Source organism: Budorcas taxicolor, chromosome 3, assembly GCF_023091745.1.
Source record: "Budorcas taxicolor isolate Tak-1 chromosome 3, Takin1.1, whole genome shotgun sequence".
NCBI classification, from domain to species: domain Eukaryota; kingdom Metazoa; phylum Chordata; class Mammalia; order Artiodactyla; family Bovidae; genus Budorcas; species Budorcas taxicolor.
The window spans coordinates 8,539,778-8,556,590 of record NC_068912.1 but is presented as its reverse complement, the minus strand read 5'-3'; the positions used below and the strand labels follow the sequence as shown (position 1 = coordinate 8,556,590).

Sequence of the window (16,813 nt, the reverse complement as noted above, 5' to 3'; positions counted from 1 at the left end):
GGAAAGGCAGGTTCCTTGACAAGAGTGGGATTTGGAACGGCTCAGGGAGGACCGGGGCGTTGGGGGGGGGTGGGTTGTGTGTGGAGATGGGGGAGGCGGGGAGCTGGGGGTGGGATGGGTGCATGTGGGGGAGTAGGGGGACGGTGAGGCTGCAGGCTGAGGTGGGGGTGCTCTTGGGGCAGGGCTGATGCTGAGGTGAGGCGCGCAAGAGGGTTTCAGGGGGAAGGGGTGGTGTTTGAGGTGGTGAGGGCGTTGCTGTTGGAAACCTATTTCTGCCGAGGGCCGGCAGCTGGTGGACTTCTTTGGAACTCGTCCTGCAAGACATGGTCCAGGGACCCTCCAGGCAAAAGGGAGGTATGCTTGCCAGATGTGGCAGCTCCCTTGCTCCTGGCTGTGCAAACGTAGTGTGATTGATTCCTCTCGGAGTGTGGGGAGAGTGAGGCAGGGAGCTTGGAGACGGACGTTGTGAAAGATGAAAGTGTGGTGCGGGCGGCTGCCAGCGGTGGGGTATTCCTGCCAGTGCAATCCCCGAGGCCTCGGCTGGGTCCGGGTGAGGACGCGAGCCAAACACAAGAAAGGTGCCTGGACGCACGGGCGGCTGAGCCCGCAGGGTTTGGGGCCACGAAGGCTTGGCAGCAGGGCCTTTTGTGGGTGAGGTGGGGAGGGGTCCTGGGCGTCTGCGTGGGAGAGGCAGCGGGCGGCAGGTAGCAAGCCAGCGTTGGCAGGAGCGCTGCCTCGAGCGTGTTTCAGCGCGCAGACCTAGTTCGGCTCTGGGGCCCGCACCGTGGGACCAAAAGGGGACGCTGTGGCTGCATGGGCCGGGAATCGAACCCGGGCCTCCCGCGTGGCAGGCGAGAATTCTACCACTGAACCACCCATGCACCGGTGGCCAGCGCCGCCCGTCGCTGCCCCTGAGGCGCCGGCCGCCACCCGCCCGCCGCTGCTCACTGCTCGCCCGTGGGCGTCTCTCTGCTCCGTTGGAGCAGGAGACGGCGGGCGGGCGACCTGGAAGGCAGGATCCGGGCACGTGCAGGACCCCGGGGCGCGGCGCTCTCGGAGGGAGCCCGGAGCGGCGGGACGCGGGCCCACTCGGCCCGTCCCGCGCCTTCTGCGCCGACCACGGCCGCCGCGACCCTGTCGGTGTCGCGCGAGGGGGCCGGGAGCCGGCGCCGGGATCCCTGTCAGGTGCAGGCGCAGGCGCTGCGTGGTCGCTGCGGCCGCGCGCCGACGTGCCTCTCCGCGACCGCCGGGTCCCGACCCAAAGTCCCCCTGGCGGGCTGGCTTTCCGGCCGGGCCGGGGTGGGGCGCGCGAGAGCGGGCGCGGGCCGGGACGCCGGGCTCGGGCTGTGCGGGAAGCGCGAGCGCGGGAGGGCGACGCCTCCGAGCGCCTCCGCCACCGGCCCCACCCCCACCCCCACCCCCACCCCCACCCCCACCCGCACCCCCACCCCAGGACGGCGCTCAGGCCCAAGGACCCAAAGGCGTGTGAGCCTGGCTCCTGCGCTCTGGCCGACCGCGCTCCCGGGGTCCGGCTCTGACGGGGTGGTGGTGGTGAGCAGGGGCCCTTTGGCAGAGCGGCTCCTGGCTCGGGGACTGCCGGCTGAGAGGCAGGGAGCGCGCCAGGGCGGGCTTGGCTCCGGCCGGGGCAGCGGCTTCCCACGGGAACGGGCGCCGTGGCGCCGAGGTCGGGGGCGCGGGCCGGGCGCCGGTGGGTGGGCTGGACGGGCACGCAGGGCTTCCGCTCCCTCCCCAGCGGAGCACCCTTCCCGGGACGGACTCGTGCAAGGAAGGCCGGTGTGCGCTGGCCAGCAGGAAGGCTGGATGGCACGCGTCCCGGGCGGGCGGCAGGCAGGTGCGGCCCGGCCAAGAACGCACGGCGGAGAAGGGTCGAGGGCACGCGGCACCCACTTGGCGGGCAAGGCGGGGGCTCGGCCGCCTCGCTGTGGCTGGGGAGCGCAGGCGGGCCGGCGGGGCGGGCGCGGAGGACGGGGTGCCGGCCCGGCGGGAGAGCTGGCGGGGGCGGCCGCGGAAGCACGGCTGCGAGGGCGAGTAGGCCGTTCCCCGGGCAGAAGTCGGAGCGCCGGCGAGGGGAGGAGGGCTTGCCACCCGCCGCGGGGCCGCGTGCTTTGGCGCGGCCGGGGGCGGGGCGCGGCGGGGCCGTGGGAGCGGCAGGGGGAGGGTGGGGGAGGGTGGGCGAGGGTGGGCAAGGGGGCGGCAGGGAGGCAGGAAAAGCAGCAGCTGCAGCTGCAGCCAGCTGGCGAGCAAAGATGCGCTGAGAAGGACTGAAGGTTCCTGGTGTGAGGGGTGCAGGCGGCGGCGGCGGGAGGGCATGTGTGGAGAAAGGCAGTGGCGCGGGGAGGACGGGTGCGTTTGTCCGGCGGGCCAAAAGGCGGGCTTGTCAGGAGTGGGATTCGAACCCACGCCTCCAGGGGAGACTGCGACCTGAACGCAGCGCCTTAGACCGCTCGGCCATCCTGACGGCGGGCCTGGCTGGGCGCGTGGCCGCTGGCCTGGCTGGGACCCGACGCGGCGCGAGCACCGGCGCCCTTGGCGGGCCGCGCGGGGCGCCACGCCAGGCAGGCAGGCAGGCAGGCAGGCAGGCAGGCAGGCGGCCGTCCGGAGTGGGGGTCGACCGAGCCGGCGCGCGGCGGCCGGCCGAGGCGCCTGGCTCCGCCGCCGCTCGCGCCGCGGACCCAGCCGGGCCCTCGGCGGGCCGGCCCCTCCCCACCCGCGCCTCTCCTGGCCCGACGCCGGCCGGCGCGCGCCCCCCGTGTCCTCGCAGCCCCGCTTGCCTTCTCGCGCCCCCTTCTCCCGGCGGAACGCCCGCGTTGGAGGCAAGAGGCGGCGCGCGCTGGGGAGTGTCCAGTGCCCCGGGGGTCCGGGTCCCTGTCGGGGTGGCGGGCTGCCGCTGTGACCGAGGCGGGTGGTTTGGTGCGCGGTTGGGTCGGGACCCGTGGTGGCCGGGGGCCCGTGCTGGGCAAGGGGAGGCGTCGGCAGGCAGCCCGAGAGCCCGAGAGCGGCCGGGCGGCAGGCAGGACGGTCGCCGCCGTCCTCGTTAGTATAGTGGTGAGTATCCCCGCCTGTCACGCGGGAGACCGGGGTTCGATTCCCCGACGGGGAGGCAACACACCCTTTTTGGTGGCCGCGGTCGCTCTCTGTCCTGCCGCCAGGCCCCCAAGGGCCCTTCGTCTCCTCCCGACGTCTTCGGGCGAGGCGCCAGGGCGCCGCCAACGGCGGTGCCCGGCCTAGCTCCCGTCGACCCCCCTCTGCCCGTGCAGCGCTCCAGCCTGAGCCCTTTGTCGTCGGCGGGCGCACGATCGCCACGGCGGAGCGAGGGCCTCCTTGGCGACCCCACGGCCTTGCCCGACCATAGCCGGATCTGGCGGCCGGCCGGCCGCCCACGCGCCGACCCCCAGTGGCTGCCTGAGTGGGCTCCTAGGCTCGCGACGGCCCCGCCGCGCGGCTCGGCACGGCGCCCCGACGCGTGCAGCCAGGTGGGTCCCGTGTCCCCTTGTCGTCGTGGGAAGTGGCCTCGCCCAGCGCCCGGTGGAGTAGGGCTTTGGCCAGCTGGGTGCTGGAAGCTGCATGCCCCGCGTTGCCCGCCGGGGGTGAGGGCGGAGGCGTTGGCGGGCCGCGGCGGGGAGCGAAGGGCCGGAGGGCCGCAAGGCCGCGGGGGCGCCGCCCTGGGGCGGTGGGGCCGGTGGATCCCGGCCACTGCGTAGCGCTGGCGAGCTTGGGGCGCCGCGTGGCTGCTGGGGGGCGCCGGCGGCGGCGCAGAGCCTCCGGCTGCCGGGGCGTCGGGGCAGGGATGCGGAGGCGGCGGCGAGAGTATGCTGGGGCGAGCCCGGGGCCGGCGTCTGGCGGCCGCCCGGGCTGTGGAGCGTTGGTGGTATAGTGGTGAGCATAGCTGCCTTCCAAGCAGTTGACCCGGGTTCGATTCCCGGCCAACGCAGCGGGCCGACCTTTTGCTGAGTTCCAGCGCTCTCCGGGCAGGGGCGTTCGGGGGACAGAGAGGTGGGAGCAGGGAGCCAGCCCGCTGGCCCGCGGCTTTTGGCGTGTGTGCGAGAAGCCGGCGGCGCGCGCAGTGTTTTGAGGGTGCTGAAAGCAAGACGGCACGCCAGGGCAGGCGGCTGGACTTGCAGAGGCCGGGTGTGGGCAGCAAGGTGGCGCGGGCGGGTGGCATGCAGGCGCGGGGCTCACCAGGAGCAGGCGAGGGCCGAACCCCGACGCTCCCTGGTGGTCTAGTGGTTAGGATTCGGCGCTCTCACCGCCGCGGCCCGGGTTCGATTCCCGGTCAGGGAAGCCTTTCTTCTTCCTCTCCGCCTGCCACCTGCCCATGTCCTCGCCGGACACCCTGCCAGCCTTTTATTAGCCTACGCTTGCTCAGCGCTGCGCCAGAGGCCCCCGGGACCCTGCCCGTCCAGCCCAAGCACGATTCAGGCCACCTCCGCCGTCCCGCGGGGCGAAGGTTTTGGCCGCGGTGGCAACCTCGCGCCGCTTCCACCACGACGCGCCTGAGGCCTCCCATCCACCCCCCGCCTCCCTCCCTCCCTCCCTCCTGAGGGTCTGCGGCTGCTGCCCCTGGTGGTGGCGGTGATGCTCCTGGGCTCGTGCTGGTGCTCCTGCTGTGGGTGGTGGTGAGGAGGTGGGCTTGGATAGGGCGGGCGGCGGGAGGGCTGGGGCCAGGGCTGGGGGGAGGGGCGTGGGCTGTGGTGGTCGCCAGCTGGGGGCCAGCAGCGGCAGGGGCGGTGGCCACAGCCGAAGGTGAGCGAGGGGGATCTGCCTCTGGGAGTGGGGGCCGTGGCCACGGACCGCCTGCCTTGCCGTGTCCCTCAGGCCAGCCACCTCTCTGGGCGGCTTGGCCAGTGCGTGCCAGGTCCCGGGCTGGCTGTGACTCCCGTATGCCGCTGGCGACTCCAAGAGGGTTCTGGTCTCGAGTGGGCTCTGGGAGGCGGACCACGGCGCCCGGGAGGCATGGGTAGCAGTTCAGTCGCTCAGAGGCAGCGATGCCTGCCAGGGAGGACAACCCGACCATCATGCTGTTTCCCTTGCCTGACCACAGCTCTCAATCCTCCCGGACTGAGGCAAGATTTACCCAGGCCTCCCTCCCCCACTCGTAACCAAAGGTGGGCACTCGGGTGCACACACACACACACACAGAGAGAGAGAGAGAAAGAGAGAGAGCGCCCTGTTCCACGCACCCCTCCCCTAGCTATGACATCGAATAGTTTCCCATTGTCTCCGAACTGTCTATCCAGGATCCACTGCATCCCTCTCCCCACCCTGTCATCGTCTTCCCCTAGGAACTCTCCGGGAGGGTGATCGCCCACCACAGTCTCCTCTTGGCCCCGTCTCGGCTCGTCAATCCCAAAGGGTTTCACGTCCGTTCAAGGACTGTGTCCTTCGGAGGGGAAGTGGACGGCAGACGAAAGGCACCAAGGTGCGGCGAGGGCGGCACACTCGGGTGCGATGGCACAAAGGCGAGTCCCCTGTGGCAAAGGAGCCCTGTGGCCCGACGTGTGCTTGCCGTCGCCAAAGGGGGTTTCCTCGAGGCCCCTGCCGGGGCTGTGGGCGTCAGCGTGCATGGGGGAGAGTATCGGAGGAAGGTGCTTGGGGCCATGGCTGGTGGCGCCCCACGTGGATCAGGGACCCAGGCAGGGCGATCGCGAGGCGAGGGCGCGGCGGCGAGCAGGGAGCTGGGAGGCAGGCCCCGGGGTGCTTGGTCGGGGCGTCTGCGTGGACGGCCGGCGGGAAGGGGCGGCGTGGCGCTCGCGGGGACCTGGCGAAAGATCGGCAGGCCACTGGAGCAGGGCCTCTACAGAAGCATGGGCGCGGCGGCGAAGCCGTGCCAGGCGCATGTGAGAGGCTGGGACGGATCTGCGGTAGGTCAGGTCGGGGTGGGCGTGGGGGTAGGGCTGGGTCTGCGGAGCCAGAGGGAGGCCCGCAGTGGTGAACGCCAAGGCAGGGTAGGCCAGGGCAGGACGTGTGAGGGAGAGCCCGAGCTCCAGGGCGATGGTGGCGCGGAGGTGGGCCGAGCCTGGAGTCTGGTGGGAAAGGTAGAGGGGAGGCCGTGACAGTGAGGGGGCTGTGGCGTGAGGAAGATGGCGGGAGAGCACTCCTTCTGGGTGGTGTGGCGGGTGAGCGGGGGCGAGCCACACTGGTGCGCGGTGCCACAGGCTGCTCAGGCTGGGCGGCGGGCTGGGGCTCTGGGCGGAGGCTAGGACGCAGGCAAGCGAAGGACAGAAACGGAGTGCCAGCGCCAGCTGGGGGCCAGACCCGGTCCGAGATGGGTGGGCCCACCGTACCGCCCCAGAGACCAAAGTCACCACCCATCAGGAGGGAGTGTCCAGTCTCGGGGGTGACACTGCTGGGGCCTCAGGGTGGGATGGAGCGGGGGTGGCTGTGAGCGCAGGTGGCTGTGATTTCATGAGGGCCAAGGAGAACTCCCATGTGACCGAGCACAGTCATCCCTCCAGGGTACACACCCGCAGAGGGCAAACCTCGGGGAGGTCTGAGGGTCCGGACACCGCCACGGACACTGCAGCACCGTCTGCCATGGTGCGGACACGGAGCAAACCCCAGCGCCCATCCACACACGGCGCGCCCAAGAAGGGGTGGCATCGATGCAGCATGGAGCCATCACTCAGTCATACATAAGAAACACGTCAAGTATTGCCATTTGTCACAAGCGATGATGCAGCTGGAGACTCTTACACTCTGCGGAGAATGTCAGACCGCGTTGGACAGAGGCATGTGGAACATGGAACATAATACAAAACGAAGCTATTTGCCAGGAGAAACCGACTCACGCAGAAACCCACCTCAGGGTAACGCAAGCCCAAAGGCAGCGGTGGAGGGATGACTGCGGAGCTGCAACAACGCACAGATACGCAGGACCCTGTCTAAAGGGAGAAGCACCGAGGTTATCCAGTTCAACACAGGGAATAAGCGTCAGTGCCCTGGAGTAACAACCTCAAGTGCAAAAGAATCTGAAGACATATATGACATCCGCGATCCGCACACGCCAAACAGGATCACTCTGCGGTCCACCGGAAACCAGCGCAATATTGGGAATCCACTGTACTTGCGCAACAACCGTGACTACGACGTCGGAGTAAGCTTTCAAAAGAAAACTAACTCAGCAGGCAACGAAGTCAGCGGGAAACAGGCGAGCTATGACAATCCCACCCTGGGTACATATCCACGAAAGTCGCAACTCTTCATTCGGAGAGACACACGCGAGCCCCACGGTCACAGCAGCACCGTTTGCCATGGCCGAGACGTGGAGGAAAACCCTAGTGCCCATCCCCAAAGGCTCAGCCACCAAGATGCAGTGTCAGAGAAAGGGAGAGAATGGGATGTCACCGAGCCGTCCACAGGAGGCAGATAGTGTCACTGGCAGCAACGGCGGCTGGAGCCGCAGAATATTACCCTTGGTGAGGGAAGTCAACCAGACAAGGTCACGGATGGGTGGACTCTAAAGTGTTGGACAAATTAATCCCTGGGCCAACCAGCCACAGACTCTCAGACACAGGAAAGCCGCTTGGGGCTCCCCAAGGGCGCAGTCAGGGACCGAGGGATGAACGAGGAGCCGGGCTCAACGGATCAACCGTACCAGTACTGCGTAGGAAGGGGAGGAGGAACAAGGACACGCGGGATACCGCAGGGAACGAGATCCCACATCCTGTCATCACCCGTAATGGAAACGAGCTGAACACATAAGCCCCCCACCCCCACAGACAGGACTGAACCCCAACGCTGTACAGCGGAAACGGACACCAGGGTGCAGATCAACTACACTTCCAGAACCAGTGCTACTCCGTCGAAGTCAGTCAGTCGAGGATCAGTCCAGCAATAGGAGAAAGAAGAGCTTCCATTTTGATCCAGGAAAGCCACCCCTGGGCACGCATCGGGAAAAGACGACAAACACCCCTAATGGGGAGAGATGCAGGCATCCCCCGGGGTCACCGCAGCCCTCTGTGCCGGAGCCGAGACACGCGGGAAACGCCCGAGTGCCCGTCGGCACGTGGCCGGCACAAGAAGGTGAGGGATATCTGTACCGTGGAATATGACGCAGCCCTCAAGAAGGAGCCGCCATCGCCATGGGCCGCAAGGTCAGACGGAGCCACAGAAGGGTCCGCTCAGTGAAGTGAGCCGCTTGGATAGGGAGAAAGCTCTGTGGACTCTAACGACGAATACAGACGAATCTATGTGCAAAGGGGAAAGCGACCTTGAGACGTCGAAAACGTACATAGGGCTACCCAAGGGGAAAGGCAGGGAGGGACGAAGTTGGAGTCGGATCAAGAGATAGGAAAGACTGTGCTTACAGGAGATGAGCAACAGAGCTTTCCTCTGTAGCAGGAGAAGTGTAATTGTATCTCGCCTTCACCTACACTGGAAGACCACCTGGCAAAGAACAGGGGACTGAATCACTTTGCCGGGCACCTGAGACTCACCCAGGAATGTGAATCCGTTCTACTTGTGTTCGAAGAAGCAGGGAAAGGAGCAGGCCGTGGCTTGAAGTGGGGGGTGGGGGGAGGCAGGCCAGTGGAACAAATGGAAAGGCAGGTTCCTTGACAAGAGTGGGATTTGGAACGGCTCAGGGAGGACCGGGGCGTTGGGGGGGGGGGGGTTGTGTGTGGAGATGGGGGAGGCGGGGAGCTGGGGGTGGGATGGGTGCATGTGGGGGAGTAGGGGGACGGTGAGGCTGCAGGCTGAGGTGGGGGTGCTCTTGGGGCAGGGCTGATGCTGAGGTGAGGCGCGCAAGAGGGTTTCAGGGGGAAGGGGTGGTGTTTGAGGTGGTGAGGGCGTTGCTGTTGGAAACCTATTTCTGCCGAGGGCCGGCAGCTGGTGGACTTCTTTGGAACTCGTCCTGCAAGACATGGTCCAGGGACCCTCCAGGCAAAAGGGAGGTATGCTTGCCAGATGTGGCAGCTCCCTTGCTCCTGGCTGTGCAAACGTAGTGTGATTGATTCCTCTCGGAGTGTGGGGAGAGTGAGGCAGGGAGCTTGGAGACGGACGTTGTGAAAGATGAAAGTGTGGTGCGGGCGGCTGCCAGCGGTGGGGTATTCCTGCCAGTGCAATCCCCGAGGCCTCGGCTGGGTCCGGGTGAGGACGCGAGCCAAACACAAGAAAGGTGCCTGGACGCACGGGCGGCTGAGCCCGCAGGGTTTGGGGCCACGAAGGCTTGGCAGCAGGGCCTTTTGTGGGTGAGGTGGGGAGGGGTCCTGGGCGTCTGCGTGGGAGAGGCAGCGGGCGGCAGGTAGCAAGCCAGCGTTGGCAGGAGCGCTGCCTCGAGCGTGTTTCAGCGCGCAGACCTAGTTCGGCTCTGGGGCCCGCACCGTGGGACCAAAAGGGGACGCTGTGGCTGCATGGGCCGGGAATCGAACCCGGGCCTCCCGCGTGGCAGGCGAGAATTCTACCACTGAACCACCCATGCACCGGTGGCCAGCGCCGCCCGTCGCTGCCCCTGAGGCGCCGGCCGCCACCCGCCTGCCGCTGCTCACTGCTCGCCCGTGGGCGTCTCTCTGCTCCGTTGGAGCAGGAGACGGCGGGCGGGCGACCTGGAAGGCAGGATCCGGGCACGTGCAGGACCCCGGGGCGCGGCGCTCTCGGAGGGAGCCCGGAGCGGCGGGACGCGGGCCCACTCGGCCCGTCCCGCGCCTTCTGCGCCGACCACGGCCGCCGCGACCCTGTCGGTGTCGCGCGAGGGGGCCGGGAGCCGGCGCCGGGATCCCTGTCAGGTGCAGGCGCAGGCGCTGCGTGGTCGCTGCGGCCGCGCGCCGACGTGCCTCTCCGCGACCGCCGGGTCCCGACCCAAAGTCCCCCTGGCGGGCTGGCTTTCCGGCCGGGCCGGGGTGGGGCGCGCGAGAGCGGGCGCGGGCCGGGACGCCGGGCTCGGGCTGTGCGGGAAGCGCGAGCGCGGGAGGGCGACGCCTCCGAGCGCCTCCGCCACCGGCCCCACCCCCACCCCCACCCCCACCCCCACCCCCACCCGCACCCCCACCCCAGGACGGCGCTCAGGCCCAAGGACCCAAAGGCGTGTGAGCCTGGCTCCTGCGCTCTGGCCGACCGCGCTCCCGGGGTCCGGCTCTGACGGGGTGGTGGTGGTGAGCAGGGGCCCTTTGGCAGAGCGGCTCCTGGCTCGGGGACTGCCGGCTGAGAGGCAGGGAGCGCGCCAGGGCGGGCTTGGCTCCGGCCGGGGCAGCGGCTTCCCACGGGAACGGGCGCCGTGGCGCCGAGGTCGGGGGCGCGGGCCGGGCGCCGGTGGGTGGGCTGGACGGGCACGCAGGGCTTCCGCTCCCTCCCCAGCGGAGCACCCTTCCCGGGACGGACTCGTGCAAGGAAGGCCGGTGTGCGCTGGCCAGCAGGAAGGCTGGATGGCACGCGTCCCGGGCGGGCGGCAGGCAGGTGCGGCCCGGCCAAGAACGCACGGCGGAGAAGGGTCGAGGGCACGCGGCACCCACTTGGCGGGCAAGGCGGGGGCTCGGCCGCCTCGCTGTGGCTGGGGAGCGCAGGCGGGCCGGCGGGGCGGGCGCGGAGGACGGGGTGCCGGCCCGGCGGGAGAGCTGGCGGGGGCGGCCGCGGAAGCACGGCTGCGAGGGCGAGTAGGCCGTTCCCCGGGCAGAAGTCGGAGCGCCGGCGAGGGGAGGAGGGCTTGCCACCCGCCGCGGGGCCGCGTGCTTTGGCGCGGCCGGGGGCGGGGCGCGGCGGGGCCGTGGGAGCGGCAGGGGGAGGGTGGGGGAGGGTGGGCGAGGGTGGGCAAGGGGGCGGCAGGGAGGCAGGAAAAGCAGCAGCTGCAGCTGCAGCCAGCTGGCGAGCAAAGATGCGCTGAGAAGGACTGAAGGTTCCTGGTGTGAGGGGTGCAGGCGGCGGCGGCGGGAGGGCATGTGTGGAGAAAGGCAGTGGCGCGGGGAGGACGGGTGCGTTTGTCCGGCGGGCCAAAAGGCGGGCTTGTCAGGAGTGGGATTCGAACCCACGCCTCCAGGGGAGACTGCGACCTGAACGCAGCGCCTTAGACCGCTCGGCCATCCTGACGGCGGGCCTGGCTGGGCGCGTGGCCGCTGGCCTGGCTGGGACCCGACGCGGCGCGAGCACCGGCGCCCTTGGCGGGCCGCGCGGGGCGCCACGCCAGGCAGGCAGGCAGGCAGGCAGGCAGGCAGGCAGGCGGCCGTCCGGAGTGGGGGTCGACCGAGCCGGCGCGCGGCGGCCGGCCGAGGCGCCTGGCTCCGCCGCCGCTCGCGCCGCGGACCCAGCCGGGCCCTCGGCGGGCCGGCCCCTCCCCACCCGCGCCTCTCCTGGCCCGACGCCGGCCGGCGCGCGCCCCCCGTGTCCTCGCAGCCCCGCTTGCCTTCTCGCGCCCCCTTCTCCCGGCGGAACGCCCGCGTTGGAGGCAAGAGGCGGCGCGCGCTGGGGAGTGTCCAGTGCCCCGGGGGTCCGGGTCCCTGTCGGGGTGGCGGGCTGCCGCTGTGACCGAGGCGGGTGGTTTGGTGCGCGGTTGGGTCGGGACCCGTGGTGGCCGGGGGCCCGTGCTGGGCAAGGGGAGGCGTCGGCAGGCAGCCCGAGAGCCCGAGAGCGGCCGGGCGGCAGGCAGGACGGTCGCCGCCGTCCTCGTTAGTATAGTGGTGAGTATCCCCGCCTGTCACGCGGGAGACCGGGGTTCGATTCCCCGACGGGGAGGCAACACACCCTTTTTGGTGGCCGCGGTCGCTCTCTGTCCTGCCGCCAGGCCCCCAAGGGCCCTTCGTCTCCTCCCGACGTCTTCGGGCGAGGCGCCAGGGCGCCGCCAACGGCGGTGCCCGGCCTAGCTCCCGTCGACCCCCCTCTGCCCGTGCAGCGCTCCAGCCTGAGCCCTTTGTCGTCGGCGGGCGCACGATCGCCACGGCGGAGCGAGGGCCTCCTTGGCGACCCCACGGCCTTGCCCGACCATAGCCGGATCTGGCGGCCGGCCGGCCGCCCACGCGCCGACCCCCAGTGGCTGCCTGAGTGGGCTCCTAGGCTCGCGACGGCCCCGCCGCGCGGCTCGGCACGGCGCCCCGACGCGTGCAGCCAGGTGGGTCCCGTGTCCCCTTGTCGTCGTGGGAAGTGGCCTCGCCCAGCGCCCGGTGGAGTAGGGCTTTGGCCAGCTGGGTGCTGGAAGCTGCATGCCCCGCGTTGCCCGCCGGGGGTGAGGGCGGAGGCGTTGGCGGGCCGCGGCGGGGAGCGAAGGGCCGGAGGGCCGCAAGGCCGCGGGGGCGCCGCCCTGGGGCGGTGGGGCCGGTGGATCCCGGCCACTGCGTAGCGCTGGCGAGCTTGGGGCGCCGCGTGGCTGCTGGGGGGCGCCGGCGGCGGCGCAGAGCCTCCGGCTGCCGGGGCGTCGGGGCAGGGATGCGGAGGCGGCGGCGAGAGTATGCTGGGGCGAGCCCGGGGCCGGCGTCTGGCGGCCGCCCGGGCTGTGGAGCGTTGGTGGTATAGTGGTGAGCATAGCTGCCTTCCAAGCAGTTGACCCGGGTTCGATTCCCGGCCAACGCAGCGGGCCGACCTTTTGCTGAGTTCCAGCGCTCTCCGGGCAGGGGCGTTCGGGGGACAGAGAGGTGGGAGCAGGGAGCCAGCCCGCTGGCCCGCGGCTTTTGGCGTGTGTGCGAGAAGCCGGCGGCGCGCGCAGTGTTTTGAGGGTGCTGAAAGCAAGACGGCACGCCAGGGCAGGCGGCTGGACTTGCAGAGGCCGGGTGTGGGCAGCAAGGTGGCGCGGGCGGGTGGCATGCAGGCGCGGGGCTCACCAGGAGCAGGCGAGGGCCGAACCCCGACGCTCCCTGGTGGTCTAGTGGTTAGGATTCGGCGCTCTCACCGCCGCGGCCCGGGTTCGATTCCCGGTCAGGGAAGCCTTTCTTCTTCCTCTCCGCCTGCCACCTGCCCATGTCCTCGCCGGACACCCTGCCAGCCTTTTATTAGCCTACGCTTGCTCAGCGCTGCGCCAGAGGCCCCCGGGACCCTGCCCGTCCAGCCCAAGCACGATTCAGGCCACCTCCGCCGTCCCGCGGGGCGAAGGTTTTGGCCGCGGTGGCAACCTCGCGCCGCTTCCACCACGACGCGCCTGAGGCCTCCCATCCACCCCCCGCCTCCCTCCCTCCCTCCCTCCTGAGGGTCTGCGGCTGCTGCCCCTGGTGGTGGCGGTGATGCTCCTGGGCTCGTGCTGGTGCTCCTGCTGTGGGTGGTGGTGAGGAGGTGGGCTTGGATAGGGCGGGCGGCGGGAGGGCTGGGGCCAGGGCTGGGGGGAGGGGCGTGGGCTGTGGTGGTCGCCAGCTGGGGGCCAGCAGCGGCAGGGGCGGTGGCCACAGCCGAAGGTGAGCGAGGGGGATCTGCCTCTGGGAGTGGGGGCCGTGGCCACGGACCGCCTGCCTTGCCGTGTCCCTCAGGCCAGCCACCTCTCTGGGCGGCTTGGCCAGTGCGTGCCAGGTCCCGGGCTGGCTGTGACTCCCGTATGCCGCTGGCGACTCCAAGAGGGTTCTGGTCTCGAGTGGGCTCTGGGAGGCGGACCACGGCGCCCGGGAGGCATGGGTAGCAGTTCAGTCGCTCAGAGGCAGCGATGCCTGCCAGGGAGGACAACCCGACCATCATGCTGTTTCCCTTGCCTGACCACAGCTCTCAATCCTCCCGGACTGAGGCAAGATTTACCCAGGCCTCCCTCCCCCACTCGTAACCAAAGGTGGGCACTCGGGTGCACACACACACACACACACAGAGAGAGAGAGAAAGAGAGAGAGCGCCCTGTTCCACGCACCCCTCCCCTAGCTATGACATCGAATAGTTTCCCATTGTCTCCGAACTGTCTATCCAGGATCCACTGCATCCCTCTCCCCACCCTGTCATCGTCTTCCCCTAGGAACTCTCCGGGAGGGTGATCGCCCACCACAGTCTCCTCTTGGCCCCGTCTCGGCTCGTCAATCCCAAAGGGTTTCACGTCCGTTCAAGGACTGTGTCCTTCGGAGGGGAAGTGGACGGCAGACGAAAGGCACCAAGGTGCGGCGAGGGCGGCACACTCGGGTGCGATGGCACAAAGGCGAGTCCCCTGTGGCAAAGGAGCCCTGTGGCCCGACGTGTGCTTGCCGTCGCCAAAGGGGGTTTCCTCGAGGCCCCTGCCGGGGCTGTGGGCGTCAGCGGGCATGGGGGAGAGTATCGGAGGAAGGTGCTTGGGGCCATGGCTGGTGGCGCCCCACGTGGATCAGGGACCCAGGCAGGGCGATCGCGAGGCGAGGGCGCGGCGGCGAGCAGGGAGCTGGGAGGCAGGCCCCGGGGTGCTTGGTCGGGGCGTCTGCGTGGACGGCCGGCGGGAAGGGGCGGCGTGGCGCTCGCGGGGACCTGGCGAAAGATCGGCAGGCCACTGGAGCAGGGCCTCTACAGAAGCATGGGCGCGGCGGCGAAGCCGTGCCAGGCGCATGTGAGAGGCTGGGACGGATCTGCGGTAGGTCAGGTCGGGGTGGGCGTGGGGGTAGGGCTGGGTCTGCGGAGCCAGAGGGAGGCCCGCAGTGGTGAACGCCAAGGCAGGGTAGGCCAGGGCAGGACGTGTGAGGGAGAGCCCGAGCTCCAGGGCGATGGTGGCGCGGAGGTGGGCCGAGCCTGGAGTCTGGTGGGAAAGGTAGAGGGGAGGCCGTGACAGTGAGGGGGCTGTGGCGTGAGGAAGATGGCGGGAGAGCACTCCTTCTGGGTGGTGTGGCGGGTGAGCGGGGGCGAGCCACACTGGTGCGCGGTGCCACAGGCTGCTCAGGCTGGGCGGCGGGCTGGGGCTCTGGGCGGAGGCTAGGACGCAGGCAAGCGAAGGACAGAAACGGAGTGCCAGCGCCAGCTGGGGGCCAGACCCGGTCCGAGATGGGTGGGCCCACCGTACCGCCCCAGAGACCAAAGTCACCACCCATCAGGAGGGAGTGTCCAGTCTCGGGGGTGACACTGCTGGGGCCTCAGGGTGGGATGGAGCGGGGGTGGCTGTGAGCGCAGGTGGCTGTGATTTCATGAGGGCCAAGGAGAGCTCCCATGTGACCGAGCACAGTCATCCCTCCAGGGTACACACCCGCAGAGGGCAAACCTCGGGGAGGTCTGAGGGTCCGGACACCGCCACGGACACTGCAGCACCGTCTGCCATGGTGCGGACACGGAGCAAACCCCAGCGCCCATCCACACACGGCGCGCCCAAGAAGGGGTGGCATCGATGCAGCATGGAGCCATCACTCAGTCATACATAAGAAACACGTCAAGTATTGCCATTTGTCACAAGCGATGATGCAGCTGGAGACTCTTACACTCTGCGGAGAATGTCAGACCGCGTTGGACAGAGGCATGTGGAACATGGAACATAATACAAAACGAAGCTATTTGCCAGGAGAAACCGACTCACGCAGAAACCCACCTCAGGGTAACGCAAGCCCAAAGGCAGCGGTGGAGGGATGACTGCGGAGCTGCAACAACGCACAGATACGCAGGACCCTGTCTAAAGGGAGAAGCACCGAGGTTATCCAGTTCAACACAGGGAATAAGCGTCAGTGCCCTGGAGTAACAACCTCAAGTGCAAAAGAATCTGAAGACATATATGACATCCGCGATCCGCACACGCCAAACAGGATCACTCTGCGGTCCACCGGAAACCAGCGCAATATTGGGAATCCACTGTACTTGCGCAACAACCGTGACTACGACGTCGGAGTAAGCTTTCAAAAGAAAACTAACTCAGCAGGCAACGAAGTCAGCGGGAAACAGGCGAGCTATGACAATCCCACCCTGGGTACATATCCACGAAAGTCGCAACTCTTCATTCGGAGAGACACACGCGAGCCCCACGGTCACAGCAGCACCGTTTGCCATGGCCGAGACGTGGAGGAAAACCCTAGTGCCCATCCCCAAAGGCTCAGCCACCAAGATGCAGTGTCAGAGAAAGGGAGAGAATGGGATGTCACCGAGCCGTCCACAGGAGGCAGATAGTGTCACTGGCAGCAACGGCGGCTGGAGCCGCAGAATATTACCCTTGGTGAGGGAAGTCAACCAGACAAGGTCACGGATGGGTGGACTCTAAAGTGTTGGACAAATTAATCCCTGGGCCAACCAGCCACAGACTCTCAGACACAGGAAAGCCGCTTGGGGCTCCCCAAGGGCGCAGTCAGGGACCGAGGGATGAACGAGGAGCCGGGCTCAACGGATCAACCGTACCAGTACTGCGTAGGAAGGGGAGGAGGAACAAGGACACGCGGGATACCGCAGGGAACGAGATCCCACATCCTGTCATCACCCGTAATGGAAACGAGCTGAACACATAAGCCCCCCACCCCCACAGACAGGACTGAACCCCAACGCTGTACAGCGGAAACGGACACCAGGGTGCAGATCAACGACACTTCCAGAACCAGTGCTACTCCGTCGAAGTCAGTCAGTCGAGGATCAGTCCAGCAATAGGAGAAAGAAGAGCTTCCATTTTGATCCAGGAAAGCCACCCCTGGGCACGCATCGGGAAAAGACGACAAACACCCCTAATGGGGAGAGATGCAGGCATCCCCCGGGGTCACCGCAGCCCTCTGTGCCGGAGCCGAGACACGCGGGAAACGCCCGAGTGCCCGTCGGCACGTGGCCGGCACAAGAAGGTGAGGGATATCTGTACCGTGGAATATGACGCAGCCCTCAAGAAGGAGCCGCCATCGCCATGGGCCGCAAGGTCAGACGGAGCCACAGAAGGGTCCGCTCAGTGAAGTGAGCCGCTTGGATAGGGAGAAAGCTCTGTGGACTCTAACGACGAATACAGACGAATCTATGTGCAAAGGGGAAAGCGACCTTGAGACGTCGAAAACGTACATAG

General features: G+C 68.5%; 10 non-coding genes across 10 annotated transcripts; 6 read left to right on the top strand and 4 right to left on the bottom strand.

Moving 5' to 3' along the window:
• Positions 1–810: 810 nt before the first annotated feature.
• On the bottom strand, positions 811–881 carry TRNAG-GCC (transfer RNA glycine (anticodon GCC)). Its single transcript has one exon. It is a non-coding gene; the product is annotated as a tRNA-Gly (tRNA).
• Positions 882–2,396: 1,515 nt separating this feature from the next.
• TRNAL-CAG (transfer RNA leucine (anticodon CAG)) lies at positions 2,397–2,479 on the bottom strand. Its single transcript has one exon. It is a non-coding gene; the product is annotated as a tRNA-Leu (tRNA).
• Positions 2,480–3,049: 570 nt separating this feature from the next.
• TRNAD-GUC (transfer RNA aspartic acid (anticodon GUC)) lies at positions 3,050–3,121 on the top strand. The gene has a single exon. It is a non-coding gene; the product is annotated as a tRNA-Asp (tRNA).
• Positions 3,122–3,880: 759 nt separating this feature from the next.
• On the top strand, positions 3,881–3,952 carry TRNAG-UCC (transfer RNA glycine (anticodon UCC)). Its single transcript has one exon. It is a non-coding gene; the product is annotated as a tRNA-Gly (tRNA).
• Positions 3,953–4,230: 278 nt separating this feature from the next.
• Positions 4,231–4,302, top strand: TRNAE-CUC (transfer RNA glutamic acid (anticodon CUC)). The gene has a single exon. It is a non-coding gene; the product is annotated as a tRNA-Glu (tRNA).
• Positions 4,303–9,368: 5,066 nt separating this feature from the next.
• On the bottom strand, positions 9,369–9,439 carry TRNAG-GCC (transfer RNA glycine (anticodon GCC)). Its single transcript has one exon. It is a non-coding gene; the product is annotated as a tRNA-Gly (tRNA).
• Positions 9,440–10,954: 1,515 nt separating this feature from the next.
• On the bottom strand, positions 10,955–11,037 carry TRNAL-CAG (transfer RNA leucine (anticodon CAG)). Its single transcript has one exon. It is a non-coding gene; the product is annotated as a tRNA-Leu (tRNA).
• A 570-nt stretch (positions 11,038–11,607) lies between these two features.
• TRNAD-GUC (transfer RNA aspartic acid (anticodon GUC)) lies at positions 11,608–11,679 on the top strand. Its single transcript has one exon. It is a non-coding gene; the product is annotated as a tRNA-Asp (tRNA).
• Positions 11,680–12,438: 759 nt separating this feature from the next.
• TRNAG-UCC (transfer RNA glycine (anticodon UCC)) lies at positions 12,439–12,510 on the top strand. Its single transcript has one exon. It is a non-coding gene; the product is annotated as a tRNA-Gly (tRNA).
• Positions 12,511–12,788: 278 nt separating this feature from the next.
• TRNAE-CUC (transfer RNA glutamic acid (anticodon CUC)) lies at positions 12,789–12,860 on the top strand. The gene has a single exon. It is a non-coding gene; the product is annotated as a tRNA-Glu (tRNA).
• The last annotated feature ends 3,953 nt before the right edge of the window (positions 12,861–16,813 follow it).